Below are 15,973 nucleotides of genomic sequence, written 5' to 3'. Positions count from 1 at the left end.
AGTTATGGAGACCCTGACTTTGTAACCAAGTTGAACAGAAGTGTGTTACCCTGGGGATCTATTACTTATCAATGGCACCTGAAGTGAGGGCAGTCTTGTGGGACTGAGCCCTTAAACTGTAAGACCCGTGCACCAAGCACAAATCCCACACACCGGAGTGGCTTGCTTCACAAAGACCACGAGACAAGAGATCGCTGCAATTTAGCAAGAGGAGTTTTATTTCAGCATGCTGGGTCGCCTTGTCTTCAGGACATAAGCGGCCCTGAGTTTTTTAACATCAAGGTTTTTATACAGTTTTTTAGACAGATTTTCATAACAGGAATAGCTGCTAATTAACTGAGGTGCCTTAGGATTTATGGTTAGGCTCAACAGGCTAGCACCCCGATAAGAGATGATACATTTGTCAATTGTTTATCTTCCCTGGGTCCAGCCAGGTGTCTTGAAGATAAGGGGGGGCTGGTTTAGTCCTTGGGACTAACTGGTTCCTGGAATGTGTGTCTGGGTCTGCCTTGACCTCTGCCTGACCTCTTAGAAGCTGCTTTACTTAAAATGCCTTTAGATATGTTTCCCCATTTTAGCAAGCATTTGCAGAAACAAATTGTGCAGGTTAAAGCTATACTAGCAAATTGTGCAGGTTAGAGCTATATTTTTTTCATTGCTAAAAATCCCACAAAACCTGCAGAGTCTGACACTAACTCTGAGTAGTTAATGTTAGAATTAAATTAAATTAGAGGACACCCAGTTGGTGTCCGGAAAGTTGAAAAATTGCTTGGTGTGGAAGAACCCTACACATTTGGTGTCAGAGTGTTGTAAATAGAGGAACAGTTTTCCTTTACCATTCAATTCTTCTTTTTTCAAATAAGAACCTTGGGGTTTAGTATTTTTCCCAAACACCCTGTTAAAAGCTGCTCTAAGACAATATTTCAGGCATAGCTATTCAGTAGATTAGAGAAGCCTTTAGTTGTTAGAATGGATGAAGACTAATTCTTCCTGCTCAATCTTGCTACCAACTTAGAAGGAAAGCAAGTCTGGGACATAATTAGAAGACAGTTACTAAACAAACATTTATTATTGATAAGTCACAATATTGTAGAGCTAGGGCTAGGTCTCACAGACCCCACAGACTGGGTCACCAACCCTTCACACGCAGGTCTACGAGCTCGGTAATAGGAAAAGGTCCTTGGAGCTATGGGAGAAGAAACAGCAGGCTTTATTCAGGGCTAGGAGCAGTCATCCTAACATGGCTTCCCGGAGCCACCTCTAGAAGCTCTGCGCATCTGCGCCGTTAGCCCTTTTTACTCAAGTCCATAAGCCGTACATACGTACATACATCCATCCATCCATGCATGCATACATTAAATAAATAAATAAATGAATGAATAACCCGGATGCGCATGTGCCGTCAATTAGACAATAACAAGGAACACCGGTGCGCATACGCATACCCACCTCAGAGGCTCCGCAAGATTCCGAACATCCAAGGTGCCCTGACCATTTTCCTTATATTTTCCCAGCAAATATGATCTCAGTAAAATCCAGGTCTTTGCCCTTTTAAGTGCACTGATCACAGCCTTCATGAAAGATTCGCTCAAGGCAGAACTAACAATATAGGCAGGTTTAAGTTAAAGTTGTGGTCAGCATCAGGCAGTCAGACATCTTTGTGCCCATGGCTGGACTCAAGATCTTTTAAAGATCAAGCCTCAAGTACCATCCCTAAGGTTACTGGCTACAAGCCTTGCTAAATGCTTATTTCCTGTTCAAAGAGTAGTGGGAAGTGTCTTAAAACATTTCTTTTAAACCAAAAAGCTTGTATAATTCTAATTTCGCCAATGGGAGTAAAATCAATTAACACATATCACATTGTCTATGCTGAATTATCTTAAAGACATTTTAGACATCATTGTATACATATTGGGAAATATTGGAAGAACAGATAACATTAGTTATCCTAATTTGTGTCTTAAAGCAATGTGGTAGGTGGTGTGAAATTATAGGAAGGTGGAAAGGAAATATCTACATCATCAAACAATGTTACCAAAACGTGGTTCATAAAACTGCATCAGATTCATCTGAAGATCTTGTTAGATGAACATTCTTGGGCCTTACTATAGAACTGCTGAACCAGAGTTTGCATTTTTAGCAGAACACCAGTGATCATTATGCACACCAAACCTGAGAGTCATTGGCACTGAGAATACGGTATAAGTATTCTAGAAATAGCTTCAGGATTCTTTTTCCTGCTCTACTTTTGGAGGTGCTTTGACTCTGAAAAGCTCCTTCTGCTAAAACGAAGCGAATTAAAGTGAGGATCTTCAAATATTCGAAAGGATTACGGACTGATAGCTAAACCGATGTGATTGAAGACAGAACCGCAGTTGTTCTTTCTTCGTCCCTTGCACCAGAGGTAATATCCACAATGTTTAATGACTGATATGGCAATGGGCACCAACCAATCAGAACTAATACCTCCCAGCTTCAGGACCAATGATAGGCACCCTCCTTTGGCTATACACATCAGCCCACAAATAACGATCGCTATGGATGGTATATAGAATATTGCATATAAATAAATGTAGGGTTTTTCCCCCTCTATTTGACTTTCATGTTCCGTTGTCTTTATTAGACTTGTTTATGGATGGTTGATTGGATAGAGACAGTGGTGTGCTTGAGCCAGTTCTTATTGTCTCTGGAAAGCAGATTCTTAACACTGCTTCCCAAATCTACATTCAGTGATATCACATTGTTGTTTGAAGTTGATTGATATGGGAGTGTTTACATACTACAAATCAGCCTGCCTTCTAGAAATAATCGTTAAATATTTACCAGCACACCACTGGATAGAGATTTTTTTTAAAAAAATAGGTATTCAAATTGTGGTAAAATAGACATGACATAAAATTTACCATTTTAATCATTTTTAAGTGTGCACTTCAGTGGCATTAAATACATTCACATTGTTTTATAACCATTATCACTGTCTGTCTCCACAACTTTTTTGTCATCCCAAACTGAAACTCTATACCCGTTAAACAATAACTCCCCATTCCTCTCTTTCCACAGCCTCTGGAGACCACCACTCTACTTTCTGTCTCTATGAATTTGCCTATTCTAGGTAGCTCATATAAGTGGATTCTTGTAATATTTGTTCTTTTGTGTCTGGCTTGTTTTACTTAGCAAAATGTTTTTAAGGCTCATCCATACTGTAGCATGTATCAGAATTTCATCCCTATTTAAGGCTGGATAATATTCCATTATATGTTGTTTATCCATTCAACTGTTGATGGACCTTTGGGTTGTTTCTACCTGAAGTTTTTTTTTTAATCTTAAAAAAACAACTTTATCGAGACATAATTTAGATACAACAGAATTATACATTTTTAGGTGTATAGTTTGATATGTTTTGAAAAATGTATATGCCCACACAACCACAACCACAATCAAGATATAGAATAGTTCCATCACCCCAGGAGGTTCCCTCCTTCATCTTTACGGTCACCCTGCTCCCAATTCCATGCTTCAAACAACTAGAGATCTGATTTCTATCAATGTAGATAAGTATGGCCTCATCCAGAAGTTCATATAAACAGAATCATAAATTATTTTATCAGTTATTGGTCTGACTTTTTTCCCTCAGCATATGGCTTTTGAGATTTATCTATGCTGTTGTACGTATCAATAATTCACTCCTTTTTATTGCCAGCAGCGTTCCATTGTGAAGAAATGTGAAGAGCCTGAGATTTTACCCTGCTTGCAACCTAACAAGTTAGCCTTCCACAGTTTCATGGCAGAAGATACGAGACTCCTGGGTCAGAGAGAAAGGTCTTTATTGCTCTTGGCACAGCAGGCAGCATGAATTTCATGCTTGTGCTAGTTCTTGAGCATTTCCAGGTCCCATGGCAGTGATTTCAATGGGCCTAGATGGATGCTGACCGCACAGTAAATCTGAGTCATAGCTGAGGAATTTCAGGCTTAGGAAACCCCAATGTTTTATAAGAGGCTACAGGAAATCCTGCCCAACATTTGCCCAGGAGGAAGACATTATCTTCTTTGTATTGAACAGCAAATAAACCTGACCTCTACTCCAGGTGTAGATACTATCTCTATCATCCAAGACTGTTTGCTAACAAGCATTCTTGAAAAGATTGTCTGGAAGAAAGCTGTGAGTGTCTCTGTTCACAAGACGTGCAGAAACACAAGAGACCCATAGTGAATTGTTTACCAATATCTGCTGCTTATCTACTCTCCTGTTGATGGACATTTGGGTTATTGGCACCTTTAACTATTATGAATAAAATTGATCTGAACATTCTTGTACAAACATTTTTACATAACTATGTATATGCTTTTGTTTCTCTTGGGTAAATACCTAGGAGTGTAATTGCTAGGTCATATGTTAAGTGCACATTTAATTAAAAGAAATTGCCTGCTTTCAAAAATGGTCTTTGCTATATGTATATTTACTCCTATCACTAATGTAGGAGAGTTCCAGCTGTTTCTCCCCCTTGCCTGCAAATGTTAACATTTTACCATGCTTGCTCTATTATTATTATTTTTTCTCTCTGTCCTTCTATATATTTCCCCCCCAAAACTTACTTTTTGAGTAAGTCACAGGCATGACATTCCTTTACCCCTAAATATTTTGGTGTGTGTTTCTTAAAAACAGACTTTTATATAACCTCAGTACAATTATTGAGATCAGGAAACTAACATTGATACAACACTGTTATCTAATCTATGCACCTTACTCAGAATTCAACAACTTTGCCCGTAAAGTCTTTTATAGCAACAGAAAATCTGGGATCAGGTGTTCTATTCAGTTATAATGGCCCTTTAGACTCTTAACAGAGTGATTTGCCTTAGTTTTCATTTTGTATTAGGGGCAAATGGCCTTGTGATGCTAATCTCCCCACCCCTTTTTAAGCATATTATCCCTAGTTTAGTCTTTGTTTTTAATTAATTAATTAATTAATCAGTCAAAAAAGGTAATACATTCTCATGGTTCAAAATTTAAAGGGTACAAAGTATTCATAGAGAAAAATCTCTTTTTTACTTCTGTCTTCCAACCTCCCAATCTCCCTTCCTGAAAGCAGTATTTCTAGCATCATGTGTATTCCAGAGGTATTTTATGCACATAAAAGCAAAAATGTAAAACATTATCTTCCATCCCCACTACCCCTGATACAAATGGTTAAGTTTCATTATGGAAGGTAGTAATATCCTCATAATAAGAAAAAGAGTCCCAGAGCACTCTTGACTTCTAGGTATGTCTTAGTCTGTTCCCACTGCTACAACAAAATACCTTAAACTGGGTAATTTATAAACAATATAAATTTATTGCTCACAGTTCTGGAGGTTGGAAAGTCAAAAATCAAGATGCCAGTAGCGTCACTACCTAGTGAGGGCCCTGTCTGCTCCATAGACGGTGCCTTCTATGTGTCCTCACATGGCAGAAGGAAAAAAGGTCTCTCTCAACCTGTTTTATAAGGGCACTAATCCCATTCATGATAACAGAGCCCTCATGAATCACTTCCCAAAGGCACCATCTCTCAATACTATTGCATTGGAGATTAGGTTTCAACAAATTAATTTTGGGGAGAGAGATACATTCAGACCATAGCAAGGTGTTTTCTGAATCTATTGACAACCACACCAATAGTAAAATAATCTAATCTTCATTATTCGAGCTAGTTTTATATCCCCCAAATCTACCTTCCAAACCTAATTGGTTTCAGGATTTACTTCTAGACAAACTACTCTTCACTGTCAGCTCCCATTCTGTTTACTCTGGGGATTTTTCTACTTAAAAAATAAAAAAAAAATATTCTGGTGACTCCTAAAATAAGAATTTATAACTATTTCCCTAATTGGCTATGTATTTTTTTTTCACAAATCTGCTCACGATAGTTTGCCAAAAGTGGCTAGCAGTTTAAACACATCTTATGTCTCAGCAACTGTGGTAGCTGTACACAAACATCATCTTCTTAAATTTCTCTTCTTGGCTATGAGGTAGGTATCATTTCCATTTCACAGATGAGGAAATAATCTCAAAGAGGTTAGAGACCTTGCCCAAGGTCATCAATTCATTCCTTTCAGGAGCAAGTCTTTGAAGGCAAAGATCCACTCTAAGGGGCCTTGGGTGGAGTTTGGTGGAAGCAAAGGGGCTGGAGGATGTGGTGGTGAAGGTGGTGGGAGGGCAATCCCCTGGCTTCTCCCAAGGGCACTGCCCAATCACAGACTGAAGTTGAGGGGACAGAGGGCACGGAAGGGCAGGTCCTATGGCCATGTCCGCTTGGGCAGCAGAAGTACCTTAAGCCCCTGTATGAGTTGAGTTTTCAGTAAATGTGGTGCCTCACCAAGAGGGCAGGAGAACTCACAGAGGATGAGGTGTAATGTGTGATCACCATTATGCAAAGTCCACGCCAGTACAAGATCCCAGACTGGGTCTTCAACAGACAGAAGGATATAAAGGACGGAAAATATAGCCAGGTCCCGGCCAATGGGCTGGACAATAAGCTCCATGAAGATCTGCAGTGACTGAAGAAGATTCAGGCCCAGAGAGGGCTGCACCACTTCTGGGGCCTTCGTGTCCAAGGCCAGCACACCAAGACCACAGGGCGTCATGGCAGTACCCTGGGTGTGTCCAAGAAGAAATAATCTGTAGGCCTTGTCTGTTAATAAAGAGTTTCTATACGTGTCTCCCCCATAAAAATATACATTCCCCTGGGTCAGAATGATCCAATAAATATCCGGCACAGGCCGTCCACGAACACGCGCGGGTCCAGGTGACAGGCGATGGTGGCGCTGGGCAGGTCCTGCAGGTCCACCTCCTCCATCTCGCAGTCGATGAAGCTCCAATCGCCGCTGCTCTCGTCAGCCTCGGCCCCCGGAGAGGGGCGCGAAGGGCCGCAGCGTCACCCCGGGCCGCGCTCGCGCCTCGGCCGCCTCCGCAGCTGCCCCGAGCCGGGCCCGGCCTCACGGTCCTTCATCCCCGCGCTCGTGCCCGCGCGCCCCTGTGCGCCTCCGCAGACTGCGCTGGGCTCGCGCGCCCAAGCCTGGCGCTCCCCGTCCGCGCCGCTGCCGCCGGCTCCGCGGTTAACCCGTTCCTGCTCGCACGGCTGCCGGCGGCGGACGGTCACCACGGCTCCCGGAGACGCTTTAACCTTCTCTTCTAAAAGTAAGATTTTTACCTTCTCTTTAATCTTAATCAGGGACTACTTATGGTTGTTACCTTACCCTTGGAGTGAAATAATCTAAACAGTTAAACCATTTTCCTTTTATTAACACAGTATTAGGAATTAGGTTTCCCCCAGTAGCCATTAACATTCCCAGTATCCCACCTTCCAGAATAATGGAGTGGATGATATAATGCAATCAACTGTGTTAATAAATTGATATTTTTCTCCAAGGAAATGGTTCTCATCGTTTGAAATGTAAAGCTTCTCAAGAAAGCCTTAGAGTCACAGCAAGAAGACTCCATGGGTTAGTGAAGTTCATGGTTTCCTTATTGAAACTCCCCAATTGCCCCAATGTTATTACCCTATAAAAATATCAGTGCAAACGTGGCATCCTTTTGCATTCATATGCTCTTTTCCTTTTGTATTCAAGCGTTCAGCCGATAATTATTTACTAGGGATCCACTGCGTACCAAGCAAAGTAACTAGTACCCAAAGATAAAAGAAATAAGGTACAGTGCCAAAGTAATACTAGTGAGTGTTATAACAGAAGAGTCCATACAGGAAAAGGAGAGGGCTGAGGTTTCACAGAGCAAGTGGCATTGGTCCTGAACAAGTAGGAGTTAGGGGAGAGGTTGAAAAAGGGAGCCTGGAGTGAGTGGGAGGACAAATAGTGAGCCCAACTTCACACTGAGGGAACAGGGAGACACAGAATTATGAAGAAAAGCATGACCTTTTAAAGAATGTGAGTAGTTTGTGGGAGGATTGAAAGGTGTACAGGGTATTTTGAAGAGTAAGTCAAGAAAGACAAAGGAAGGTTGGAACCAGGTTTGAGGTTACTTAGGGTGGATTGAGAACAGAGCCAAAGATGGGAACCCCGGGGGCCTATGACAGGGTAACTAACAGGTGGGTGGGGCAGGAGCCTCACTATTTCAAGGAGACCTGAGAAGCTGCACCCAGAAAGGAAGGAGGCTATGGAAAAACTTAGGAAAGCGACAGTTCAGAAGCTAATGGAGGAAAGAAATTTAAAGGATTGTGAAGTGCCAGGGAGAGGTTAAATAAGGGGGACATTGAAAAGTGTCCTTGGGATCTGAATATTGCCCCCAAATGGCAGTGCTGGAGGTAACATCCAGATGCACGAGATTGAGCCAGATGCACCAGGTGCTGTGAGGACTTCAAGCCAGAGAGTGTGGACTCATCTATCAAGGAAGAAAATTTATAAGTGGCCATCCAGGGTAAGGGCTAACACCTGTAACCAGGAAATAGCAAGGGTGCTCTTGGGGAGATTGAACACATGTTTGTGGCTGAGTGAGAAACACGCAAAGGTGATCAGACTGATAGAGAACTTAATCTGAAGACCCTGACTGTTGGCCTTGTACTGTATTCTTATGCTCATGAGCTTTGTGCACATTTCAGTTTAGAATTTATACCAACAGTGAGGTCTCTGATTCTTATCAAGTGCAGTCTCTGACCGCTGTTCCCATAGCTCACAGTTCTAGAAATGACATAATGAAACCCTTTATCATTATTGCTTAAGGGAAAATTGCATTTGATTTATGGGTTTTTAAAAAGTCGGGTGAGGCAAGAGTACCTGTAGACATGAAGGCCAAAGCAGATACTATTTTAGATACATCCTGTAATGAGGGACCCTGTCATTTGAAGTAGGATTGAATTTTTTCTCTGCCTGTAAAGTCTTTGAACATATGTTTTCCGCAACTGTTTTTCAGAATCATTTGCTGTTTCAAATAGAGAACTGTGCGATGATGAGAAAGAGTTCATACATTTTCCAGTATGTGAGGGGACCTCTCAACCTGAACCCTCATGTTCAGCTGTCAGAATAACAGCCAGTAAAAACTACAGGAGCAAAACCTCTCAGGAAGGTGCTTTTAAAAAGATGCATGAGGAAGAACACCATCAACAATGTCCATCTTACAACTGCAACTGATACAAATGAATGAGGTGCATGTGGTGACTCGTAAAATAAGAATTTATAACTATTTCCCTAATTGGCTATGTATTTTTTTCACAAATCTGCTCACGATAGTTTGCCAAACACTTCAGGGAGAGGAGTTATTTGTCTTTCAAAGCAGTTAGGTAATATGGCAATGACTAGAAAATGGATTACTGTAAATCAGCTTACTTTTTCAAGTAAAATTAACTTTATCTAGATTAAGAAGTCATTCAGTACTTGCCTCTTTACCTCACCTATCTCTCCAGTAGACAGTTAGTCGGCAGGGACTGTGTCACCAAGACCTAACACAAAAGCCTATTATTGAATTATTAAGTATTATGAAATATTGGGGGTTTAATCAATGTTCACTGAAGAAAAGAATAAGCAAGTTTATCTATCCAGGTAATTTGAAACTACTCAGAAAATCTCTGCATTTCTCCTCCTGTACTTGAGGTATTCAGGGGAAAGATTACAGAGGACTAACTAAGAAACATATCTAATCTCTAGAGGAAGACCTTGCTTAAGGCTCTAGATGAGGAGAGTTTGGGGTCAGTGCCGGTGGTTTGGGGAAGATTTGTCCTGTATCCTGAGGATGAAAAAGGCTCTCAGGCCTTGACTATGAAGACCCAGATGCACAGATGAGTATTTTCACTTGGCCATGGGCATGATTACTTATATTTTCCAAATTCCAAATTTAGGACTTATAACCTGAAAAGGAATTTTTCCCTTGATATGTGGATTTATTTATATTAACATTTGTAATAATATAAGACTTATGTGTATCTATTTGTAGGTTGTTTATTCATTACAAGACATAAAAAATATGGTTGGAAAATTTTCTTTACTCTATTGTGAGTCTACTTGCATTTTTAAAAAAGGTTACGTTATAGAAATTTTCTCATACAAAAACAGAGAGTGAATCCCTATATTCCTGTCCTCCAGTTTCAACAGTTATTAGCTCATGAACAATCTTATTTTTTCTCTAAGCTACTGTTAAGGACTGAATATTTGTGTTTTCCCTCCCCCCAAATTCATATGTTGAAGCCCTAATCCCCAATGTGGTGGTATTAGGAGGTGGGGTCTTTGGGAGGTAATTAGGTTCTGATGAGGTCTTGACGGTGGGACCTTCATGATGGGATCACAGTGTTCTTATAATGAGAGAAGAGACTAGAACTCTTTCTCTCTCTCTCTCTCTCTCTCTCTCTCTCTCTCTCTCAACCAGGGGAGGATACAGCAAGAAGGTGGCTGTCTGTAAACAGAAAGTGGGCCCTCACCAGACACTGAATATGCCAGTACTTGGATCTTGAACTTCCCAGCCTCCAGAATTGTGAGAAATAAATGTTTCTTGTTTAAGGCACCCAGTCTATGGAATTTTGTTATAGCAGCCTGAACTAAGACACCCACCCATTCCAACTTCTCCTCAGGGATATTCGAAGCAAATCCCAAACCATCATTTCATATCATCATTTCATCCATAAGTATTTCAGCATGTATCTCTAAAAGAAAGAAAGGAACTCTTTTAAAAAAATAATTATAATGCCTTTATCATTATCCATGATTCCTTAATATTGTCAAATATCCAGTGTTCATACTTCCCTTACTGCCACATATATACATACACATAATCATATATATATGATTATATGCAAGTATATGAATGTATTCATATATACACATATATATGTACTGACAAAGACTCTCTCCATTGACCAGAATGTTAGTCAGACTCCTGAGACTTCTCTGTCTAGGCCCAGGCTTCCATCTCTGTCCCAGTAGAATCCAGTTTTAGCAAGAATCCTGTTAAGTCAGTTTAGTGAAAATCCCCCACTCTTAGTATCTGTTCATCCTTGATATCTTATTACCCTGGCTTGCCTTCAGCAATGATTCTAGAAAGTCTGTTTAGTCCCAAATCCCTTATCCTTGGTGTTTCCTCTTAGTAATTTTCTATCCGCTGACCCCCACGCTGCTCCTTGGTTATAAATCTGCACATGTCCTTGTTGGAATCAGGGTTGAGTCCAATCCCTCCCCCCTATGCAAGACCCTTTTGTAGTGGTCCTATTGCCACAGCCATCCCTTGAATCAAGTCTGCCTTACCACCTTTAACAAGTATCATGAGTAATGTTTTCCTTATATATATGTATTATATGCTTGTATATACATTCGTTCCTCAGCATCTGTGCGGGATTGGTTCTAGGACCTCTCTCAGATACCAAAACTTGCTGATGCTCAAGTCCCTTATATAAAATAGCATATTGTTTAAGATCATTCTTAATGTCATTCCTTTGCTTCCTTCTCATTCCTGCTTAACCTTCTTAGAGCAAATGTAAAGGGAATATAGGTTTCAGGGAGTTAGTGACTTATTATGCACGTGGCATCAGTGGTCTGAGCACTAAAATCACAAGGCCCCTGACCTCATAAGACACAAGACACCTGGTGAATGATATTATTACCTTGTTTCTCTTAAGACACCTCCTTGTAAAAATGTTAGTAAAAGGGACTTTGCTATACAGACATTGTCTGACTCAGAGAGAGAGAGCTCACATCTGCTGACCTCCGATTCTTCACTGCATCCAGCATTCTTGTCTGTAAATCATGTTGATTAATAAATATCTTTGCATATCTCCAAATGGACCGGCCTGCCTCTTTTTTTACTCTCAGTGTACCTTTTCAATTTGGAGGGCATTATACTTTAATACCCTCATCAAGCAAATGTGTTTGTATTTCATGGTTTATATTAAGTGTTAATGGTAACAAGTGAATTAGGAATGTATCTACTATAAATACAGGAAGGAAATTCAAGGCTCGTTATTTTATTTTATAGAATACATGAATGTAAGAAAAAGCAACTGCTCATATATGAGAAAATAAAAAATTAATCTGCACAATTTCAAAACCATGAAGAACTATTAAACTCCTTGGTAAGCGTCATGTTTATCTTTTGTTTTGAGGAACTAATGGTAATCATAGAGAAAGTGTACGTGTGCATGTGTAATTTATGTTCTAAAACTTTTGAAGTAATGTTTTAAAGAAGTAAATTTTTCTGACTATAAATATAATATGCTAGTTGCAAAATGCTGCTCTAAGGGATAGTATTTTAGAAATAATGCTTCAGGCCGTGCAATTGCCATTTTGTAATTTGAAAGTTTTCTTTAGTTGACTATAATACGGGAGGTTGTCTTATTTCTTTCCCTGAAAATCTAGGGGTTTTGAACTCTGGGTTCAGAATCTAGTGTTACAGTTCACTAGATATGTATGTCCTTGTGCCTTAGTTTCCTCAGGGCTGATATTCAACTGGGAGGCACTAGGACAGCCATTTCAGTAGCTTAAAGCTGGCCTCTGTGCAGATTGTTGTAGGGCTGTACCAGCTGTTAAACCTTTGAGTCCCATCATTGGGTTATGGATATCAACCTGGTAGTGGGAGCTTCTGAGTCATTGTGAGTTCAAGGATACCTATCTGAATCCCAATAGTGCCGTTTATTCACTCTCCAGCTGCAGAAATTGTCAATTTTTTCCTGCCTAGTAGAATTAGTGAGATGGGTAAAATGACACCCAGGTGAGAGAAAACATTTGCAGAGACTATGAATATGTGTAGGATCTGCAAGGTGGCAACTTATCCTTGGTGATGATTATATGACTTTTCAAAAAGATTTGTGCTTTGTTTGATACGTGGTTTGTTTGCTTTATAGCTTTTTAGAAAACAAAATAGGGAAGTTTACTGGTTAAGACAAATCTTCAGAACTTTATAATGGAACTTATAAGTGTGTTATTGTTTCAAGTTTTGGTAAATGGTGAAGTATGAATTTAAAAATCAGTGTTTGTTGTAAAAACTGGTGAAATCCAAACACGATTTGCACCTGAGTTAATAGTATCGTGCCAAGTACAGTTTTCTGGTTTTGACAATGTATCATGTTTATGTTAGATGTTATCATTAGGAGAAGCTGAGTGAAGGTTACAAGGGAACTTTCTGTACTACTTGTGCAAATTCTTATAACTCAATCTATTTCAAAATAAAATGTTAGAAAAACCAACCAAATGTTCAACACAAAGGTATTAAATATTACTTAATCTTACATTTTGGTAACCAGCCTTTTAATCATCTCTTCATGCTATCTACACACCCCTCATTTCTTCTGGTCCTTCCAGGCAGCTAATAACTTTGCAATCTGTTATCTTTCACCCATTTTTCCATGTTTATAAGACCACGTACAAATAAACACATATACTGTTGTTTATATTTTTGGTTTATTTCATAACATAGTGATTATATATACTTCCCTGCAGATTGTTTTTCTTACCTGGAAATAGTTTGTGAAAAATCTCTTCAAGTTAAATGATATAGATGGAACTCAGTCCTTTTAATGGCTGCATTAAACTGTGTCAATGTAGCACAGTTTATTCAATCGTTCCCCTATTGATTAGTACAAATTTTCTTCCCAATGTTTCACTATTTGAGTAATGTTGCAACAAGTATCTTGTAACTATACACTTTAGACTCATGCTTTTATATATACATGGGATAAATTCTCAAGGGATGGGATTACTAGATTGAAAGAATATGAATTAAATTTTTTTAGGTATTTCCAGACTTCTTTCCAATGTGTCCTCATTATTTGACATTTCCAACAGTGAAGTAGAACACACTTTTCTCTGCATTCCTACCAATAGTGGGTGTTGTATCAAATCCATGCTTTGTAGATTTGATGAGAAGTTATGTCCCACTGTCATATTAGTTTGTTTCCCTGACAATCAGTGAACTTCAGCAGTCTTGAAATGTTTATTGATCATTTGAATTTTTTCTGAATTGCTATTCACAACTTTTCTCCTTTTTTTCTATTGGACTATTTTTGTCGTTTTCTTGAAAATTTTCAAGAGCTCTTTGTATATTCTATATATTCATCATTTATCTATCGTATGTATTACAAACATTTCCCCAAGCTACTTTTTGCCTTTTGTCAATGTTTATGATATCTTTTCTATGCCATGTTTAAGGGTACTTCAAAAAATTCGTGGATGCCTGATACACAACTGAAATATCAACCAAATCTTTGTAGCAATCCAAGTGTGAATTATACTTGTATGACTTTTTCTTACTATAAATTTTTGAGCTTCAGGTGTTTTACCCCCATAATGAACTGAATGTTTATGTTCCCCCTCAAAAACCTGCACATTAAAATCCCAACCCTCAAGGTGATATTAGGTGGTATTAGGAAGCCTTTGAGAGGTAATTAAGTATTGAAGGTGGAACCCTCATGAATGGGATAAGTGCTCTTCTAAAAGAGGCCCCAGAAATCTGCCTCACCTTTTCCACCATGTGAGGAAGCAGCAAGAGGTAACATCTATGAATCAGGAAAAAGGCCTCACCAGACTCCCAACTTCTTGATCTTGGACTTCCCAGCCTCCAGAATTCTGAAAAATAAATTTGCGTTGTTTATGGAAAAAAAAAAAAAGTTTATGGAAAAATTGAATTAAAAGATAATACAAATCCTTCCAGGAACTTTTTGAAGACTCTTCATATAGCTCCTAGGTTTCTTGTCTTTTTAAAGAAAGTCTCTCCTAAATTAATGCTTTTATTATTTTAATTAATTGTTTTAAATTTTTATAGTCTTGAAGTGCTGATTATTAAGCTGTGATCTCTCAGCTTCAAACCCATCCTTCTATATTCTGCTTTGTGATGCTGGGCCTGGGACTCTGCAAACTACTTTTCTACTTTGCCAGCTGGCTCCCTGCTGGGCTCTGCCAATGGGAGGCAGGAGAGGGAGACTGGAAGGGTAAAGGAGGAAGAAGGGACTTGATGTTTTCTGTTTGTTTCTTGTTCCTTTCATCACTGTAGTCAACATCACTGTAATAATGGGTCTTCAACCAGTTGCAACTTTGTTCTGAAGCAGCAATTGTTTCCATTTTGCAGTTTTCCCAACTCTTGCAGAAGCAGCAACATTGACCCACTTTGGAGATGCCAGCCAGTTAGCACCCAACCTGTCTGCCCCTCCAGAGGTTGGACCTCCAGCTCAGTGGCGCCATCTCCAACCTCCTATATTTTAATAATCCCCACTCCTTGCCTTTGTTTCCCCAGACCTATGGGTAGTAACTGGTAGTAACTGACTCTTGCAGTTATTCCCCTGTGATATATCAGTATCCCCTTTCTGCCTTTTTATTCTTGAGTACCCAATTAACAATTCTTTATATTAAATTCTCTCTGTTAAAATATCTGGCATGGTTTCTGTTTCCTGCCTTGACCTTGAGTGTTACTGTTGAATTCGTCAATCTTTTCCTTAGAATTTAAGCAAGTTGTGACATACTTTTATGTAGGAATTTCACAGAGGCCAGTTTCCCCCTCTTTAAATGGCTAATCACCCTAACAGCATTTAATATCTAATCATCTTTTCCCTACTGATTTTGTTTAAAAGACCTTTTGATACATGAAACTTTAAAATTTTTGTGTAGGCAAACTTATCAATTCATCTTTCATGATTTTTTTTCCCTTTGCTCTTACACCTTGAAAAGTCCTTTCTACCCAGACGTTAGACATATAATCATGTCTATTTTCTTTTGGTGCTCTTGTGCTATACCATACTGCGTCATTTAGGACAGTGATTTTCAAACTTTTAAAAATTTGAACCTATTGTTAGGATGTATTTTGCTTTGTCAATGAGCATACATTTACACGTTTATATAAAATTGAAACAAAAATTTCACAAAACAATATTTCTTGCAAAGATTTTAACTACTTACAGAAGATCCCTCAAATTTCACAGCTCCTTTACAGTTCTGGCCAGAAAGATAAGCAGAAATGCTGTCTGAGACTTTCAAGAAGTTTCCTTAAATGGAATGGCCGTGCCCTTCTCCTTCCTTT

General features: G+C 39.2%; 1 long non-coding RNA gene across 4 annotated transcripts; it reads left to right on the top strand.

Moving 5' to 3' along the window:
• The first annotated feature begins 7,063 nt into the window (after positions 1-7,063).
• LOC134366172 (uncharacterized) lies at positions 7,064-10,480 on the top strand. Of its 4 annotated transcripts, XR_010022248.1 has the most exons (5): positions 7,064-7,174; positions 7,407-7,479; positions 8,287-8,407; positions 8,900-9,131; positions 10,346-10,480. It is a non-coding gene; the product is annotated as an uncharacterized LOC134366172 (long non-coding RNA). The 4 variants fall into 4 exon arrangements; XR_010022249.1 differs by lacking the exon at positions 7,407-7,479 and having other exon boundaries at positions 7,068-7,174; XR_010022247.1 differs by lacking the exon at positions 7,064-7,174 and having other exon boundaries at positions 7,183-7,479.
• Positions 10,481-15,973: the final 5,493 nt, after the last annotated feature.

Source organism: Cynocephalus volans, chromosome 17 (genome assembly GCF_027409185.1).
Source record: "Cynocephalus volans isolate mCynVol1 chromosome 17, mCynVol1.pri, whole genome shotgun sequence".
NCBI lineage: Eukaryota > Metazoa > Chordata > Mammalia > Dermoptera > Cynocephalidae > Cynocephalus > Cynocephalus volans.
This window is presented reverse-complemented; position numbering and strand designations above follow the sequence as displayed.